The sequence below is a fragment of the Oryctolagus cuniculus genome, chromosome 13 (genome assembly GCF_051225735.1).
Source record: "Oryctolagus cuniculus isolate XC-2025 breed Fujian yellow rabbit chromosome 13, ASM5122573v1, whole genome shotgun sequence".
Lineage (NCBI taxonomy): Eukaryota > Metazoa > Chordata > Mammalia > Lagomorpha > Leporidae > Oryctolagus > Oryctolagus cuniculus.
Window position 1 is genome coordinate 59755102 of NC_142879.1, and position 18108 is coordinate 59773209.

Consider the following 18108-nt stretch of genomic DNA (forward strand, 5'->3'; position numbering starts at 1 on the left):
CTTGTTCTTTTTGCTTTCTACAGGTTAGATGGAGACCAGTGTGAGGATTTAAATAATGATGGATTTGAAAGTGGATATGATATAGGTTTCTAAAGCACCTGCATTAGACCACTGTCAACAACAAATTCCTATTGCAATAAGCAACATACAAATCATAGGAATATTTACTGCTCCAGTCTTGCCTATGCTATTTAATAGAGAAATATGTGTCTTGAAGAAAGACTCTGCTAAAAATAAGATCAGGAGACATTGTGTACTTTTTAAGTAACTGGAAATGTGGGAATGGATATCAAGCTCTGAAGAGTTAACAAAGCTTGGTCTAACACTTAGTAAAACAGTCACCTGTACTAATTTGCAAGGAAGACTGACTACTTGTGCCTCTGGAAGAAGAGGTTATGAAGTATCATAGCATTTGTTTTACTTTCTGTTTTCAGTAAAAATGCATGTAATGCAAGGTCAAGCAATCATTTTAATGTTTGGGGACATTGAGAATATGGAAAGACAAAGAGTAGAGATATTTGGAGCCTTATACAGCTTGAAAACCAAGTACTTCTGATTTCCAAGCTGTAGGAGTTAAGGCTGCTTCCTGTCCATCCAAGCCTGTGTTTCAGGCTTTCCTTTAATGTAGCTACCAGTAGGGCAAGAAACAGACAGGCAAAGATAGAGGGATATTGGAAAAATAAAGGAGACACACAATATATTTCTAAAAAGGGAATTTGATTATGGATCATGGCACATAGAGCACATTGGAAGCACATAGGGAGAAAAATCTCCTGAACTTTACAGAGAATTATATTGCCAAACAGACCACAAGCCTGGCATTAAAAGCTAACAACTTCTCAAACAATTTTTAGACCTCTAAATTTATACAGGCTCACCTGGAGACATTACAAAATGCAGATTTCCAGCCCAATCAGTAAGAATTCTAAGTGGCATATACAAAAATGCTCCCCTCCCCACCACAAAGATATTTATGTCCTCATCTCTAAAACCGAATATGTAACATGACATAAAAGTCACTTATATTAAAAATAATTTATTTCCTATAGTTTTAAGAACCCTCTGTTAAACACATGCAGGTACACACATTGCCATTCCTTTATGTTTTGCCAATGAGCCCCTTCTCACCTTCACATAGGACCAAGTACAAGCCCATGGTTTAATGGCTCCTCCAGATACCAATCTATTGATACTGTTAAAGGAAAATGGTGGTGGAGAAAGTTTTATCACCTCAGTACTTTGTCTCACATGTAATCACAATTTCTAAAGGGGGGATTCCAAGAGAGGAAAAAAAAACCCAAAAGCCTTATAGCACTGGGGTGCTTTAAATACAATTTCAAAAGAAAAGAAAAAATACAACAGATTAGAATTCAGTTACCAAGCCAGGACAAAACCAAAAGGACCTGATTTACAATTCTCCATCATGTCTGACCTGCTCAAAAAACCATCCTGAAGGGTGGGATAGGTGACTTGTTTTCACAATAAGCTGTGAGCTCAGGAAGAGCTCCCTTGCTATTTTCATGGTAAATTTGGAGACTCTGAAGGAAGGAGGGCAGCCTGTTTGTTCTTGCTAAAGATAATATTTTTGGAGAGGAAGTAAATATTTTACATCCCAAATTCTATGGGGACCACCCTGACTACCTATTAACCCATCTGACTCCTCACAGTGTACCACCATTAGATGAAGTACACTCAGTCAGCCACGTTCACTTTACTCCATGATCTGAAGCTTCAGTAACACCCCTTGCTGCTCATTTGTTACTCTAAGTAAACCTTTGATCAAACAGTTAAGATCCTCTACTCTCTGAACCCAAGTCCCTCTTCCAGCTTCAGCTCTCAGCGTGGTTTCCAAAAGTTCTATAAAAGCTTGAGGAGTAAATCAGTGTCAGCTGAGTTGCCGCTCGCTCCTGCAATCCTTTCTTCACAGATAGACCAATTTGAACAGCAAATCACCTTCACAAAAGCTATCGAAGCAGAGGAGAGATCACAATGCCTGGTTTTAGTATAAGAAGAAGAAAAACAAACCGAACAAAGAAGACATCCCCAAACTTCAGGTAGCACAGCATAGAAGTAAAAGTCTTAACCCCCACCCCCACTTACAGAAGGCAGAGGGAAGTGAGTCCACATCATAGGCTTGAAACCCAGTGCCAGAGATTCATGGCCCCTGCTGAGTAAGACTTTGGCCCCTAGTTAACCAAGTGGTTACCAGAACCACTTCCATAACTGTTGGCAAAACACTAGCAGACAGTAGAGTGAGACTCTAGTTGCTGACCAATAAAATGCACTTGGGAGTTTACCTTGAGGCTCAGCATTGGGCCCATTTCTATGAGACCCAACAACTAACCAAGTTCAAATGCATTAACTCAGGAAAATGAAGACAGAGTGTCTAAACTTGACCAGGCATTAGGCAGACAACTGTAACTTGTTGGAACATGCTTTGGTGTGTATTACCACCAACCTGGCAAGGGCCTAGTGTGTATTCCTAGAGTTGCACATGAGGGTCTACTATGCATTCACAGCACCTGGTGAATATGAGACCCAGATGTGACACAGAGTTAGTGCTAGCCTGCTTGGACAGGTGGATGCTTTTTAAGCCTTCACTTTAACAGCACACATACTAAAATTGGAGAAATAATTTAGATCTATAACAGGGATTGCTAGAGAGATGGGAGATATTTTGAAAATAAAATAGAAATCCTCAAAGTAAAAATACACTAAGGAAAATGAAACAGAAGCCATCAATAGCAGAATAGATAAAATAAAGAAAGAATTAGTGAACTCAACAGATCATGTGAAAATAGAGTAGGAAAAAAATCACACGGAATGAGGAAGGCTTTTGGAAACTTTTGGATAGCATGAAAAGGGAAAATACCTGAATTATTCTGGTTCAAGAAGGTTTTTAGAGTGCCAAAGGGATGGACAGGATATTTATGTAACAGAAAATTTCCAGAACCCAGAGAAAGATACAACTAATCAGGTATGTCAAATATCACCAGTAAGATTCAACTCAACCAAATCCAGCATGAGCCATGGTATAATCAAGTTCTCCAGAGTTAAAAAGAAGATTCTCAAAGTTGTAAGAGAAAAGAAACAAGCAGTATAAAGGTGTGCATTCTGCTTGATGACAGATTTTTAGCAGAAACCTCAGAGGCCAGAACACATTGGGATGACACTTGCACACTATCAAAGTGGGGAAAACCAAAAACAAACCTCCAACAAAGAATGCAAAACTGTTATTTAGATTGAGGAGAGATCAAGACATCTTCAGACCCAAGTTGAGAATTTATCACCACCAGTCTTGCTTTCAAGAAATTTAACTTTTTTTTCATTACACTGAAAATGATGGTAATGAGTAATAATACAATATCAGAATGTAGACAACATTCTGGAAAGCAGCTATGCAAATTCAGGGTGCTCTAATAGTATAAACGTGATATAAAAACATCTTTAGCATGAAAAACAAATTTTTAAAATAAGAAATACATTAAAATGTGGAGAAACAGGCACTATAGAAAAAAGTAAAATGAGACATCAAAAATTCAGAATGTGTGGGCAATGGAGTTCAAGTTTAGATTTCTTTAATACCATTTCTATCTCTTCTTGTTTCTTTCCATATCATTATAATCAATGTTAAAGTGCTATCATTTCAAAATAGCTTATTGTAACAAAAAGATATTTGTAAATCTCATTGTAACCAAAAAGCAAAAATCTATGATAGACTAGCCATAGTAAGCAAGGAATACAAGAACACTACTAGAAAAAAAAAAAAAAAAAACAATTATCCTCAAAGGAATATTATAAAAGAGGGAAAAAAGAAGGAACTACAATAAAATTAGGAATTGGATATCAAAATGGCACTAATAAGACTTTATGTAATTCGGGACGTGCTGAAGCTGACTTATCTCAAACGGTAGAGTTAGAAACATACCAGGGGACTCCAATTCAATCCCATCAAGGTGGCATATACCAATGCCATCTCACTAGTCCCAGTGATCAATTTCTGTTCACAATTGATCGTAATGATAGGACTAAGAACCAAAGAGATCACATAAACAAGAATAGTGTCTGCAAATATTAACTGATAGAATAAAAAAGGGAGAGAACGATCCAACATGGGAAGTGAGATACACAGCAGACCCATAGAATGGCAGATGTCCTAAACAGCACTCTGGCCTCATAATCAGCCCTTAAGGCATGCGGATCCGGCTGAAATGCCCATGAGAGTATTTCAGGCATGGAAAGTCAAGACACTCTGGGGGAAAAAAAAAAAAAAAACCTAAATGAAAGATCTCCATGAGTGAGATCCCAGTGGAAAGAATGGGTCATCATAGAAGGAGGTACCTTTCTCTGAAGGGAGGAGAGAACTTCCACTTTGACCATGGCCTTGTCTAAAAATGATCAGAGTCAGTGAACTCAGGGGGCTTCCATAGCCTTGGCAGCTCATGACAAGAGCCTAGGGTGATTACTGAGGCCATAAACAAGAGTGTCAATTTTTTAAGTCAACAACAGGAGTCACTGTGCACTTACTCCTCATGTAGGATCTTTGTCCTTAGTGTGCTGTACATTGAGATTTAATGCTATAACTAGTACTCAAACAGTATTTTTCACTTTATGTTTCTGTGTGGGAGCAAACTATTGGAATCTTTACTCAATGTATGCTAAACGGATCTTCTGTATATAAAGAGAATCAAAAATGAATCTTGATATGAATGGAAGGGGAGAGGGAGTGGGAAAGGGGAGGGTTGCAGGTGGGAGGGACATTATGGGGGGGAAGCCATTGTAATCCATAAGCTGTACTTTGGAAATTTACATTCATTAAATAAAAGTTTAAAAAAAGGACTTTATGTAACAATAATTACCTTTACTGTAGTTTAAATTTTCTAACATAAAGACAGAGAAACTAAATGTATTTTTTTAAAAAAGGGATTTTATTAACTGAATATACTTACAAAAACTCATTTCACCTCTGAAGACACATGTAAGTTGAAAATGACAGAATACAATATTTCATGCAAATGAAGCTAAGCAAGGTCAGCCATATTGCTATCATATAAAATGGATTTTTAAATAAAAAAGAATTAAAGAAACAAAGAAAGTCTTTAAAGAATGATAAAGACTTCAATTCAGCAAGAGAAAATAACACTTGCAAATATATATGTTCTCAATATCAGAGACCCAAATATATAGCAAATATTAATTTATCAAGAGATATAGACTCAAATACAATAATACTTAAGGACTTTAACACCCAACTTTCAGAAATGGATAGATCATTCAGACAGAAAATCAACAAATGAACAGCACAGTTCACTGCTACCTTAGTCAAATATGTCTATCAGACATCTATAGAACATTCCCTCTAACAGCTATAGAATTCATATTCTTTCCAGTAACTCATGGAGCATTTTCCAGGCTAAATCATATGGTTGCTCATATAGCAAATCCGAAGTTCTATCAAACATATTTTCTGACTATGAGGCAATAAAACTAGAAATCAATAATAATAAATGCATTTGAAACTATATAAATATGTGGGGAGCAACTGAGACTAGACTAAGTTACTGGAATTAAGACTTATTCTATGCATCTGATCTCCCACAATATGGCGCTGAGAGAGAGACCAAACAACTTCTACGCAGCTGCCTCCAGTTCGACCAATAAACTGCAGGAGGTGATCCTGTTCCTGATTGGGGGAGAGCAGCGTGCTCGGCGTGTGGGCAGCAGAGCATGGATTGGTGGAAGAGGACTATAAAGGAGGAGAGAGACAACATGCACCAGGAACACCTGAGGAACATCTGAGCAGCCCGCGAGAGAGCCAGCCGGCGGTGTGCCGCTCCTCCGCGGAAGCGGGGGAAAGCAGCGGGGGTGCCACCCCTCCACGGAGGTGGAGGGGCTGGCAGCTAACCTGGGACGGCGTCATTCCTCCGCGAGTGAGGGACCAGCAGCTAACCCGGGAAGAGCCGGGCAGAAAGAACAGTGCAGGGTCCTGTGTCGTTCCTCCGCGAATGGGGGAGCGACATAAATATGTGGAAATTAAATATATTCCTGAAAATAAATGAAGAAATTATAAAGTATACTTAAAATTTTCATGAAACAACTAAAAAATCAAATACATTTTACCAAAATCTATTGGACATATCCAAAGCAGCACAAAAAGTGTGGGTCATATTAATCAATGACTAGATCAAAGGCACAAAAATCTCAAATATGTAGCATATAACTATAATTCCATAACATGGGAAAATAACAAAACTAAAGACATAGAAGAAATGAAATAATAAAACTCAAAGCATAAATAAAAGACTTAAAAATATCAAAAATAAAGAGCTAAAAAGCAATGAAATGAAGATTTTTAAATATTCAACTCTTAGCTAGACTAAAAGATCAAAAATGAAAAATTTTTACACCCCAAAAGTACAAAGAAATGTCAGAGACTGATATAAATCATCATTCACCAAAATATTTAATCAGTTAAACAGACGAACTGCTAGACATATACAACTTACCAATATTCAACTGTGAGTAAATCGAATACCTAAACAGACCATTAACAAGCAATAAGATTGAATCCGTATAAAAAGTTTCCCATTAAAGAAAACTCCAAAGCTCACTGATCTCACTGCTGAATTATATCAAACATTTACAAAACAATATTCACTGTGCTTAAATTATTCTAAACACTAGAAGAGGGAATTATTCCAAACTCATTCCATAAAGACAGTAGTATGCTGATACCAAAACCAGAAAATGATGCAAGAAGGAAAATAACTGCCATCTAGTATCTTTGAGTATAAATACAGAAATCCTCAACCAAATACCACCAGAACAGATTCAACAACAGCACATTTAGAGATTATTCACCATTATCAAGTGGGATTTATTCCAGGGAAATAAGGATAATTCAACAAGGACTGGCATTGTGGCAGAGCTGGGAAACCATTGCTTGCAATGCCAGCAACCCTATCAGAGTGCTGGTTTGAATTCTTACTACTGTTTCTGATCCAGCTTTCTGCTAATGCACATGGGAAGGCAACAGATGGCCCGAGTTCTTGAGCTCCAACCACCCATTTGGGGAACCAGGCTGGAGTTCCTGGCTCCTGGTTCAGCCTCATGCAGCCCTGGCTGGTAAGGCATTTGGAGAATGAATTCGAGATAGAACAATCTCATTCTCTCATTCTCTTTCTCTCACTCTTACTCTCTCTCTCTCTTACTTCCCTCTCTCTGGACATTAACATTGAAAATGGGGATGGAAAATTGCATTGTTTGCGTATGATATGATATTGCATGGGGAAAACTCCAAAGATCCTGCCTGCACCAAAAAAAAAAAAAAAAAAAAAGAATTCAGAATGAATAAACAAATTCAGGGAGGATATAGAATATGAAACCAATGTTCAAAAATCATAGCACTATAAAATGCAACAAATAACTATCTGATCAAGAGTTCAAGAGAAAAATTCCATTTCTATAAGCTTTAAAATAAGTAATAAAATTCTATACATTTTATTGAAGAACAGTATACATACCAAGAATTGCCTAGAAGTGTAGAGATAAATGAGTTTGAAATCTGGGGATACTTATATCACCCACCCAAATTCAGAAAAAAGCATCATTACTTCACCAAGAGATCTCACTCTATTCCCTCTCCAACTTTTTCTTTTTAACAAATCCTGTGAAATAAGTAAACTGTCGTTCACATTGTCTGATTTGATGAGAGCGCCGAATCCTAACCACTAGACCACCAGGGAGCGTCCCATATCTATAATGGGTGATATCACATCCACACAATTTTTACACTCTCAATACATATTAATTACAGTAAGAGAAACAAGTGATATCTGTCTTTTGGATCTAACTTATTTCATGTAATCTCTAGTTGTATCTATTTTGTTATAAATATCAGGATTTATTTCTCTTTTTATGCTTGGGTAAAATGCCATTGCGTTTTCCTTATCCAGTCATCAGTTGATGGACATCTGGGTTGATTTCATATCTTGGCTATTGTGAATTGAGTTGCTATAAACACCAGAGTACAGATAACTCTTATGTTCTGCTTTTATTTCCTTTGGATGTAGTCCCAGAATGAAATACCTTGGTCATAAGGTAAAAATTTTTTAGTTTTCTAAGGAATTCCCATACCACCTTCCATAATGGGTATACCAGTTTGCATTCTCACCAAGTAAATCATGGTACCCTTTTTTCTATATCCTTATCAGCATTTCTTATTTTATTTTTAGATGATAGCCATTTCAACTAGGGTAATACTTCATTGTGGTTTTATTTGCACTTCCCTGATGGCTAGTGATCCTGAGCATCTTTTCATGTGCTTGTTGGCCATTTCATCATTTGAAAAATGCCTATTTATATCCTCTGCCCCTTTCTTAACTGGATTGTTTGTTTTGTCATTGTCTAGTTTCTTCAGCTCCTTACATATTGTGACTATTAATCCTTTATTGGATGCATAGTTTGCAACTATTTTCCTCCATTCTTCTGGTTGCCTTTCTAGATTTTTTGGTTTATTTTAAGAATGATTTATTTGTTTATTTGAAAATCAATTACAGAGAGAGAGAGAGAGAGAGAGAGAGAGAGAGATTTGGTGGCTCATTCCCCAAATGGCCACAACAGTCTGGGCTGGGGCAGGCTGAAGCCAAGAATCAGGAGCTTATTTTGGGTCTGCCAGTTGGTGCAGGAGCCTGAGCACGGGAGTCATCCTCTACTGCTTTCCCAGACACATTAGCAGGGAGTTGGATCAGAAGTGGAGCAGCCAGGTCTTGAATCAGACGCCTGCATCACAGGCAGCTGTTTTTCCCATACACTACAATGCCGGCCTGTTGATTGTCTTTTCACTTTGTTGTTTTCTTCACTTTGCAAGTTTCTTGGCTTGATGTCATCTCATTTGTCCATTTTTTAATTGTATTGCCTGTGTTTTTGGGGTCTTATACAAGAAATCTTTGCCTAGGCCAATATCTTGCAGCATTCTCTTATGTTTTCTGCTACTAATTTGATGGTTTCATGTTTTAGATTTGGATTTTGAACCATTTCTGTATCCTTCTTGGTCTGAATCAATCCTAGTTTGTCTGAATGGATAATGTTTTTGATTTATTTGAGGTTCAATTCACTAGTACTTTGTTGAGGATTTTTACATCTATGCTCATCAGGGATATTGATCTATAGTTCTCTTTGTTTTTCTCTGGTTTTCAAATTAGGGTAATTCTGTGCCTCCATTTCAATTGTTTTGAATAGTTTAATTAGAATTGGGATTATTTCTTCCTTAAAAGTTTGCTACAATTTAGCAGAGAATCCATCCAGTACTGGGCTTTTCTTTGTTGGGGGGCTCTTTATTACTGAATCAATTTCAGTGTTGGTTACTGATCCACTCAATGTTTTCTGTGTCTATCTGCCTCAATTGTGGCAAATTATATTTATCCAGAAATCTATTCATCTCTTCTAGATTTTCCAATTTGTTGGCTTATGGCTGTAATAATTCCTAATTACCCTGTGTATCTGTGGTATCAGTAGTAAAATCTTTTTCATTTCTCATTTTATTAATGTGGGTCTTCTCCATTTTTTTTAGGATAGTTTGGCTAATGATTATTCATATTTTTCCAACAAATTTGCTCTTCATTTCACTGATCTTTTATAGTTTTTTTAGTTTATAGTTTGTTTATTCTCTAATCTTTGTAATTTCTTTCCTTTTAATTTGGGGCTTAGTTAATGTTTTTCTATGTATTTGAAGTGCATTATTAAATAATTGGAATCTTTTCAATTTTTTATGTAGGCATTCATTGCTATAAATTTCCTCTTAATAAACTGCTTTTGCTGAATTCCATAAATTTTGGTATGCTATGTTTTCATTTTCATCCAAATCAAGAAATTTGGTGGGGGAGGGGAGAATAGCACTGTGGCATAGTAGGCTAAGCCTCTGCCTGTGGTGCCAGCATCCCATATGGGTGCTGATTCATATCCCAGCTACCCCTCTTCCAATCCAGCTCTCTGCTAATAACCTGGGAAAGCAGTGGAAGATGGCCCAAATGCTTGGGCCCCTGTACCCCAAAAGAAGCTTCTGGCTATAGACCGGCTCAGCTTCAGCCGTTGCATCCATTTGGGGAGTGAACTGGAGGATGGAAGATCTCTCTCTGTCTCTCCCTCTGTCTGTACCTCTCAAATAAATGAAATCTTCAAACCCTTTTGATGTATTCCATGACCCACTACTTTTCAGGAGAATGTTGTTCTATTTCCATGTGTTTGTATACTTTCTTCTTTTTTTTTTTTTAGTTAAATGTTTTTTTTTTTTTTAACTTTTATTTAATGAATTTAAATTTCCAAAGTACAGCTTATGGATTACAATGGCTTCCCCCCCCATAACGTCCCTCCCACCCGCAACCCTCCCCTTTCCCATTCCCTCTCCCCTTCCATTCATATCAAGATTCATTTTCGATTCTCTTTATATACAGAAGATCAGTTTAGCATACATTAAGTAAAGATTTCAACAGTTTGCTCCCACACAGAAACATAAAGTGAAAACTACTGTTTGAGTACTAGTTATAGCATTAAATCTCAATGTACAACACACTAAGGACAAAGATCCTACATGAGGAGTAAGTGCACAGTGACTCCTGTTGTTGACTTAAAAAATTGACACTCTTGTTTATGGCCTCAGTAATCACCCTAGGCTCTTGTCATGAGCTGCCAAGGCTATGGAAGCCCCCTGAGTTCACTGACTCTGATCATTTTTAGACAAGGCCATGGTCAAAGTGGAAGTTCTCTCCTCCCTTCAGAGAAAGGTACCTCCTTCTTTGATGACCCATTCTTTCCACTGGGATCTCACTAGTGGAGATCTTTCATTTAGGTGTTTTTTTTTGTTTGTTTGTTTGTTTTTCCCCCTAGAGTGTCTTGACTTTCCATGCCTGAAATACTCTCATGGGCATTTCAGCCGGATCCGCATGCCTTAAGGGCTGATTATGAGGCCAGAGTGCTGTTAGGACATTTGCCATTCTATGGGTCTGCTGTGCATCTCACTTCCCATGTTGGATCATTCTCTCCCTTTTTGATTCTATCAGCTAGTATTTGCAGACACTATTCTTGTTTATGTGATCCCTTTGGTTCTTAGTCCTATCATTACGATCAATTGTGAACAGAAATTGATCACTGGGACTAGTGGGACTCGATGGGATTGAATTGGAATCCCCTGGTATGTTTCTAACTCTACTGTTTGAGGTAAGTCAGCTTGAGCATGTCCCGAATTGCACATCTCTTCCCTCTCTTATTCCCACTCTTATATTTAACAGCAATCACTTTTCTGTTAAGTTTCAGCACTTAGAGTTTCTTTTGTTGCTGTCACATTCCATTAATAAATTGTGTTCCTTGGAGGAGACATATTGCCTTCCTTGGTCATGTTTTTCGTGTTTCTATGTTGACTTTTTTTTTAAGGTTTATTTATTTGCAAGTCAGAGTTACAGAGAGAGAGAGAGAGAGACAGACAGACAGAGAGAGAGAGAGAGAGAGGTCTTCCATCCGTTAGTTGACTCCTCAATCGGCCGTAACAGCTGGAGCTGCTCCGATCTGAAGCCAGGAGCCGGGAGCATCTTCCAGGTCTCCCACATGGGTGCAGGGGCCTAACATCTTGAGTTCTACTGTTTTCCGAGCCATAGCAGAGAGCTGGATTGGAAGAGGAGCAGCCAGGACTAGAACCAGTACCCATATGGGATGCCAGCACTACAGGCAGCAGCCTTACCCGCTATGCCATAGTGCCGGCCCCTCTGTTGACTTTTTTAAAAACAAGTTTATTTATTTATTTGAAAGGCAGAGTTACAGAGAGAGGGAGAGATAGAGGGATCTTCTACCTGCTGGTTTACTCCCCAGATGGCCACAATGGCCATAGGTGGACCCATCCAAAGCCATGAGCCAGGAGCTTCTTCTGAATCTCCCATGTGGGTACAGGGGCCCAAGCACTTGGGCCATCCTCAGCTGCTTCACCAGGTGCATTAGCAGGGAGATTGATTGGAAAATGGAGCAGCTGGGACTTGAACCAGCCCCCGTATGGGATTGCACTGCCACAGGCACTGCCTCTACCCACTATGCCACAATGCCAGCTCCTCTACACTGATTTTTGTGCACCTGGGGAAATCTGTTGTTGTTACCTCCTCTGGAGAATGTTTTTGTTTGTTTTTATATATTGAAGGTTTTACTCCCTGAAAGTGTGTCCCTGGGGCTTCCTGGAGTGCCTAAGGCTTACATTTTCATTCCAGGGGTCTGTGGGTAGGGCCAGGGAGACCTGGCCTGAGGCAAGAGTCCAGAGTAATATCCAAGTTGGATGATGTGGAGCACCTCTAGCTAGTCAGTGGGGCAAGGAGATGTGGGAGCTAGCTAGGGTGTTCACAGCCCCAGCCCTTCCCTATGCCAGGGTGAACAAGCTTAGTCAGAGTTTAGAGTTAGTTCATGGTGCCAGTGTATCCCACCCCCATGTACCATAGAGAATTGACCACTCAGCAATGTATCCCCTAACCCTTCCATGAGATCTGTCCCTAATAGGCAGGGAACTCTGCATGCAGTCAGTCCAGGTGGGAACAAAGGAATCTAACCACAACCCACAATGCTCTCAGCTCTGTGGGCTATGCCCAGAACTCCCACAGTCACAGGGGATCAGGTCTTCCACCCTGAAAGCTACCACATTCTCAGCCCTAGTACCCTCCAGCAGTGCAGAAGTGCCCACTGTCCCCCAATTCAGGCAGAGTTCAGCTGCCGTTCCTCCTCAGCAGGTTGAGTTTGGAACTTTGGTGGGGGGAGGAGTACAAGGCAACATGGCCTCACTTCAAGGAACAAAGTAATTGCCCAGACCCTCGTCAGTTCTAAGGTTGGACTTGAAGCCAGTGGGGACTGGAATTCTCTCTCAAAGCCCCAGTGTGAGGGGCTCTGCAGCCCCCTCTCAGTTCCCCTTGGAAAATAATGATTCCCAGCCTGGACCCAGCTGTGCAGATGCAGAAATGGCTGGCAGTGGGGTGTCTCTTCTCCCTCATTGCTGCTCCACAATCTGTTCTATTTTGTCCATTCTTCACTGTCAATTCTCTTCGTCAGCTCCCTGCTATCTTTCTGTGACTGAGATGAGTGTGGCATCCCACTATTCAGCCATCTTGGATCATCTAAGAATAACTTTAACCAAAGAATTGAAGGCTCTCACCAACAAAAACTAACATACTGATGAAATAATTAGTATTATTAAAATATCCATACTATGACATGTGATTTATAATTGCTATGAATCCCTATCAAAACACCAATGATGTTTTTCACAGAAATTACTAAAATGTGTATGGAGCTACAGTTTATCAAAAACCAAAGCAATCTTAAGCAAAACAATATATAAACAAATCCATAGACATGACACTATCTGAATTTTAAATATATTACAATGCTAGAGAAATGAAAACAATATGGAATCAGCATAAGAATAGACCCATAGACCAATGGCAATGAACAGAAACTCCAGAAGTAAATTCGCACATCTACAGCCAACTGATACTTGACAAAGGTATGGACAACATGCTTTAGAAAAGGATAATATTTTTCTTTTTCTTTTTTTTAAACTTTTATTTAATGAATATAAATTTCCAAAGTACAGAATATTGATTACAATGGCTTCCCCCCCATAACGTCCCTCCAACCCACAACCCTCCCCTTATTCACTCCCTCTCCCCTTCCATTCACATCAAGATTCATTTTCAATTATCTTTATATACAGAAGATCAGTTTAGCATACATTACCACTTGCATTAGTTGCAACTGAAGAACATCATATTAAGTAACATAAGCCAGATACAGAAAGACAAATATTGCATGTTCTCCATTACATGTGAAAGCAAAAATTGAAAAAAAGAAAAAAAAAAGTTAAATAAATGCCTATGTGTATAAGTACTACTGCAAATATAGTTTTGTAAAATTTTGTTTTATGCTTTTGTCAACCCAATGGTTAAGAGTGTTATACTACTAGAGTTTGAATGATGTGTAATCACTTTAAAATTTACTATATTTGGATGAAATGGTCATTTTACCATTCAATTATTCTTTATAGCCATTGTCTATAGTCTCACAAAACTTTGTCTTTTTGTTTTCTCCTTGTCAAATTTATTATTTGGTAAAGCATTAAGCCTTTTTACTGTAATGTAAATTTAAAATGTGTTATCTCAAAAACTAAAAAAAAAAAAAAGGAGGAGGGACGGTGGGAGGGAAAGAGAGGGAAGAAGGGTCAGAGAGTGGAAGGCAATATCATTCTGTTTGTAGGATTTTATATATGAACCATATTGAATCTATTAAAAAAACTAATTAAAAATATAAAGGGAACTACTAAAAATCCATACCTCTCATCATGTGCAAAACTTATTCCAAATGGATTAAATACCTAAAATAAGACCTAAAACTAGAGAACTATAAGAAAAAATCTTGAAAATGATGAGGAAATGCTCCAGGAAATTGGGCAAGAATATTTTTGATCAGATTCCAACTAAGAAGGAAATGACAAATGGATTTTATCAAACTAAACAGCTAAACTAAATAAAAAGATTAAGGGTAATAATCAAAAGAATATACAACCTACAAAATGGGAGAAAATGTTTGCAAGCCAAGCATCTGATGGCAAGTTAATGGACAGAATACATGAGGACTTCAAACAATTCAACAGAAAAAAATCCAATGCAAATATGAGTAATATAACAGGTAAGCATTTAACCTAGTGGTTAATATAGTTGTAACTCACATTGGAGTACCTGGCTCCTCACTCCAACTTCTTGCTACTATAGGCCCTGGGAGTCAGCAGTGATGGATCAAATAATTGGGTTCCAGCAACCCAAATGAAAGACCTGGATTGAGTTCTTGTCTCCATTTTTGGCCTGACTGAATCCTAGCCATTATAAACATTTAGGATTAAAACCAGCAAATGGGAGAGCGAGTGAGCGAGCTCTAATCTCTCTTGCTCTATGTTTGTCTCATAAATAATTTTTTAATTGGGCATTAATTCTAAATAGACGTTTCTCAAAGCACGTCATACAAATGGCCCCCAAGAACATGAAAACCTGTTCAACATCACTAATCATCAAGGAAATGTAAATCAAAACCACAGTGACATATCATCTCATTCAGTTAGAATGGATGCTATAAAAAAAGAGAAAGGCTAAGTTCTAGAAAGGATATGGAGAAATGGAATGTTTGCAGACTTTTGGAGAGAATGTAAATTAGTACAACCATTGAGGTTAACAATCCAGAAATTTGTCAAAATACTAAAAATTAAGCAACCACATGATCCAGAAATCACACTACTGTGTATATATACAATGCAAATGAAATCAAGAGAGATCCTCACTCTCCTGTTCATTAGTATACTGTTCATCATAGCCAAGATATGAAGACAACTTAAGTGTCTATCAACTGATAAATGGAAAAAAAAAATTGTGGAGGCAGGAACAGGGTGTAGGTAGAGCCAGTGCTTGGGATGCCCACATTCCATATCAAAGTTCCTGGTTTGTGTTCCAGCTACTCTATACTTCCTATTCAGCTTCCTTCTAATGTTCCTGGGAGACAGTGCATGATGGCCAAATACTCGGGTTCCTGTCACCCATGTGGTAGATGTAAATGGGGTTCCTCATTCCTGGGTTTGTCCTGGATGAGCCCAGCTTTTCAGGCATTTGGGGTAAACTAGTGGATGGAAGTTTCCTCTGACTGCCTCTCCCTCTTTCTGCCTTTCAAATAAGTAAATAAATCTTTGTTAAAGTGTAGTACATTTACACAATGGAATACTCTTCAGCCAACAACATGGATAGAATAGAAAGCAGAATGGTAATTACCAGAGGCTGGAGAGAAAAGAAGGTTAAAATGGGATGGGAGAAAATTTATGGCAAGTCAGAGTTTCAGAGAGGAAGAGGACAGAAGGAGAGAGAAGGAGAGGGAATGAGAGAGAGAGAGAAAGAATCTTCCATCTACTGACACACTCTCCAAATTGCTCCAATGGACAGGGTCGTGCCAAGCCATAGCCAGGAGCCCAGAGTGTATTTCAGGTCTCCCATTTAGGTGCAGCAGCCCCAGCACAAGGGCCATGTTCCACTGCTTTACATAGGCACATAAGCAGGGAGCTAGAATAGAAGCGGAACAGTTGGGTCTCTAACGAGCACCCATGTGGATTAACCTCACAGTCAATGGCTGAACCTACTACACCATTATACCAGCTGCTATGTGTCACTTATAAATAAAAATGAAAATGTTTGAATTGTAATAACTTTTTTTAAAATGGTTGCTACTTTAGATTTTTTGAGATATACTTGAAAATATCATTTCCTGTTATCATCCTTCAACTTGTTTTGGGGAGATTTTTTACCATGTAGAAACATTTTAATTTTAAGGTATTAATGTAATGGTTATTTTCTTTATGAAAACATGAAAATTAAAAATGCAGCAGATATTTTAGCCAAAATGAATGACTCTCAAGTTCAGCCAAAATTTCTTTCCTACTTCTTTGCATTTTCATAAGTCATTTACCCTTATTAAATGCCCTTTCTTTTTTATTCTTTGGAGCTTTATCCATTCTCTTAGACTTCACCTAGATGCCACAAACTTCATGAAAATGTTCTCTTTTCCCTTGGCACAAGTAAATTGGCTCTTACCTATTGCTGCTTTTATAAAGTTGCCTGAATCATTGTCTGCTCTTCTTTTATGAATTTTAACCTCTTTTTGGATAAGCACCAATCTTCATTATTTTTAAATCTATCAACATAAGTATTAGATTGCAAAAAAAATGCAGGAAGTAATTGTGGAGTAAATTAATTGTTGGATGAGTAAATCTATGAATGAATTTCATACTGAGTGATGAAATCATGAACCAGCAGCCAAGTTTTCTGATTTTCAATTGCAATGATAATAGATATAAATATAAAAATTTTATAATATAAATTTTTTTAAAAAATAAATATATTCATATATCTGGATGCGGTATAATATATATGTATGAGGATACCTTAAAAAGTTTATGGAAATTGGAATTTAGAGATAAGTTAATTTTCATGGGAGAATTTGAAATCCATGTATATAGGACTTTTCAAAAAGTTCATAGAAAATTCACATTGTGGAAAAACTGTGTGCTGATTTCAAAATTACTTATTATTATATTAACACATATGTGCAGGCTTGTGTACATTATGGTAAAATAATTTTAAGCTTAGACTTTAGAAACAAAGAATTTACATGGTATTCAATAAAAATACACATAATATTTAATATTTTTATTTAATTGTACATATTCAAGTACTACAGTGTAATAACTTAATACATGTCTTCAACCTGTGAAAATCAAATCAAATTCATTAGAACTTACATCTCAAACACTTTAAACTTTTGATTACTAATAATTGTTCATGTTTATGAAGTTCACTGTGACTTTTCAATAAATGTATGCAATGTGTTCTGGTAAAATCAGGATGGATGGGTTGGTGTAGTGACGTAGTGGATAAAGCCACCACCTGTGACACTGGCATCCCATATGGGTGCTGGTTCATGTCTGCATTGCTCCACTTCTGATCTAGACTCCTGCTAATGCATACTGATAAAGCAGAGGACAATGGTCTACCACCCAAGTGTAAGACCCAGATGAAGCTCCTTGCTCCTAGTTTTGGCCTGGCCTAGTCTGGGCCACTGCAGCCATGTGGGGAGTGAACCAGTAGGTGAAAGACTGATGTCTCTCTCATTCTCTATCTCCTCCTTTCTCTCTGTAACACTGACTTTCAAATAAATAAACTTTGAAATATTAATCACCCTGATTTTTAAAAATTTCTGTCATTACTATATTATTGGATCATTTAACCTTCTCTGTTTTATTTCCTCAGAAATAACAGTAAACTATAGTCACTTTTATGTAATATGGTGAACCTTTTCCCTCAATAACAAAAGAACAACCCATCCATTTAAGAAATGCTCAAAGGGCAGGCATTGTTGCACAGTGGGTAAAGCTGCCACCTACAGTGCTGGCATTCCATATGGATGTCAGTTCAAATTCCAGCTGCCCCACTTCCTATCCAGCTCCTTGCTAATGCACCTGGGAGACAGCAAATGATGGCCTATTTTGATCCAACACCT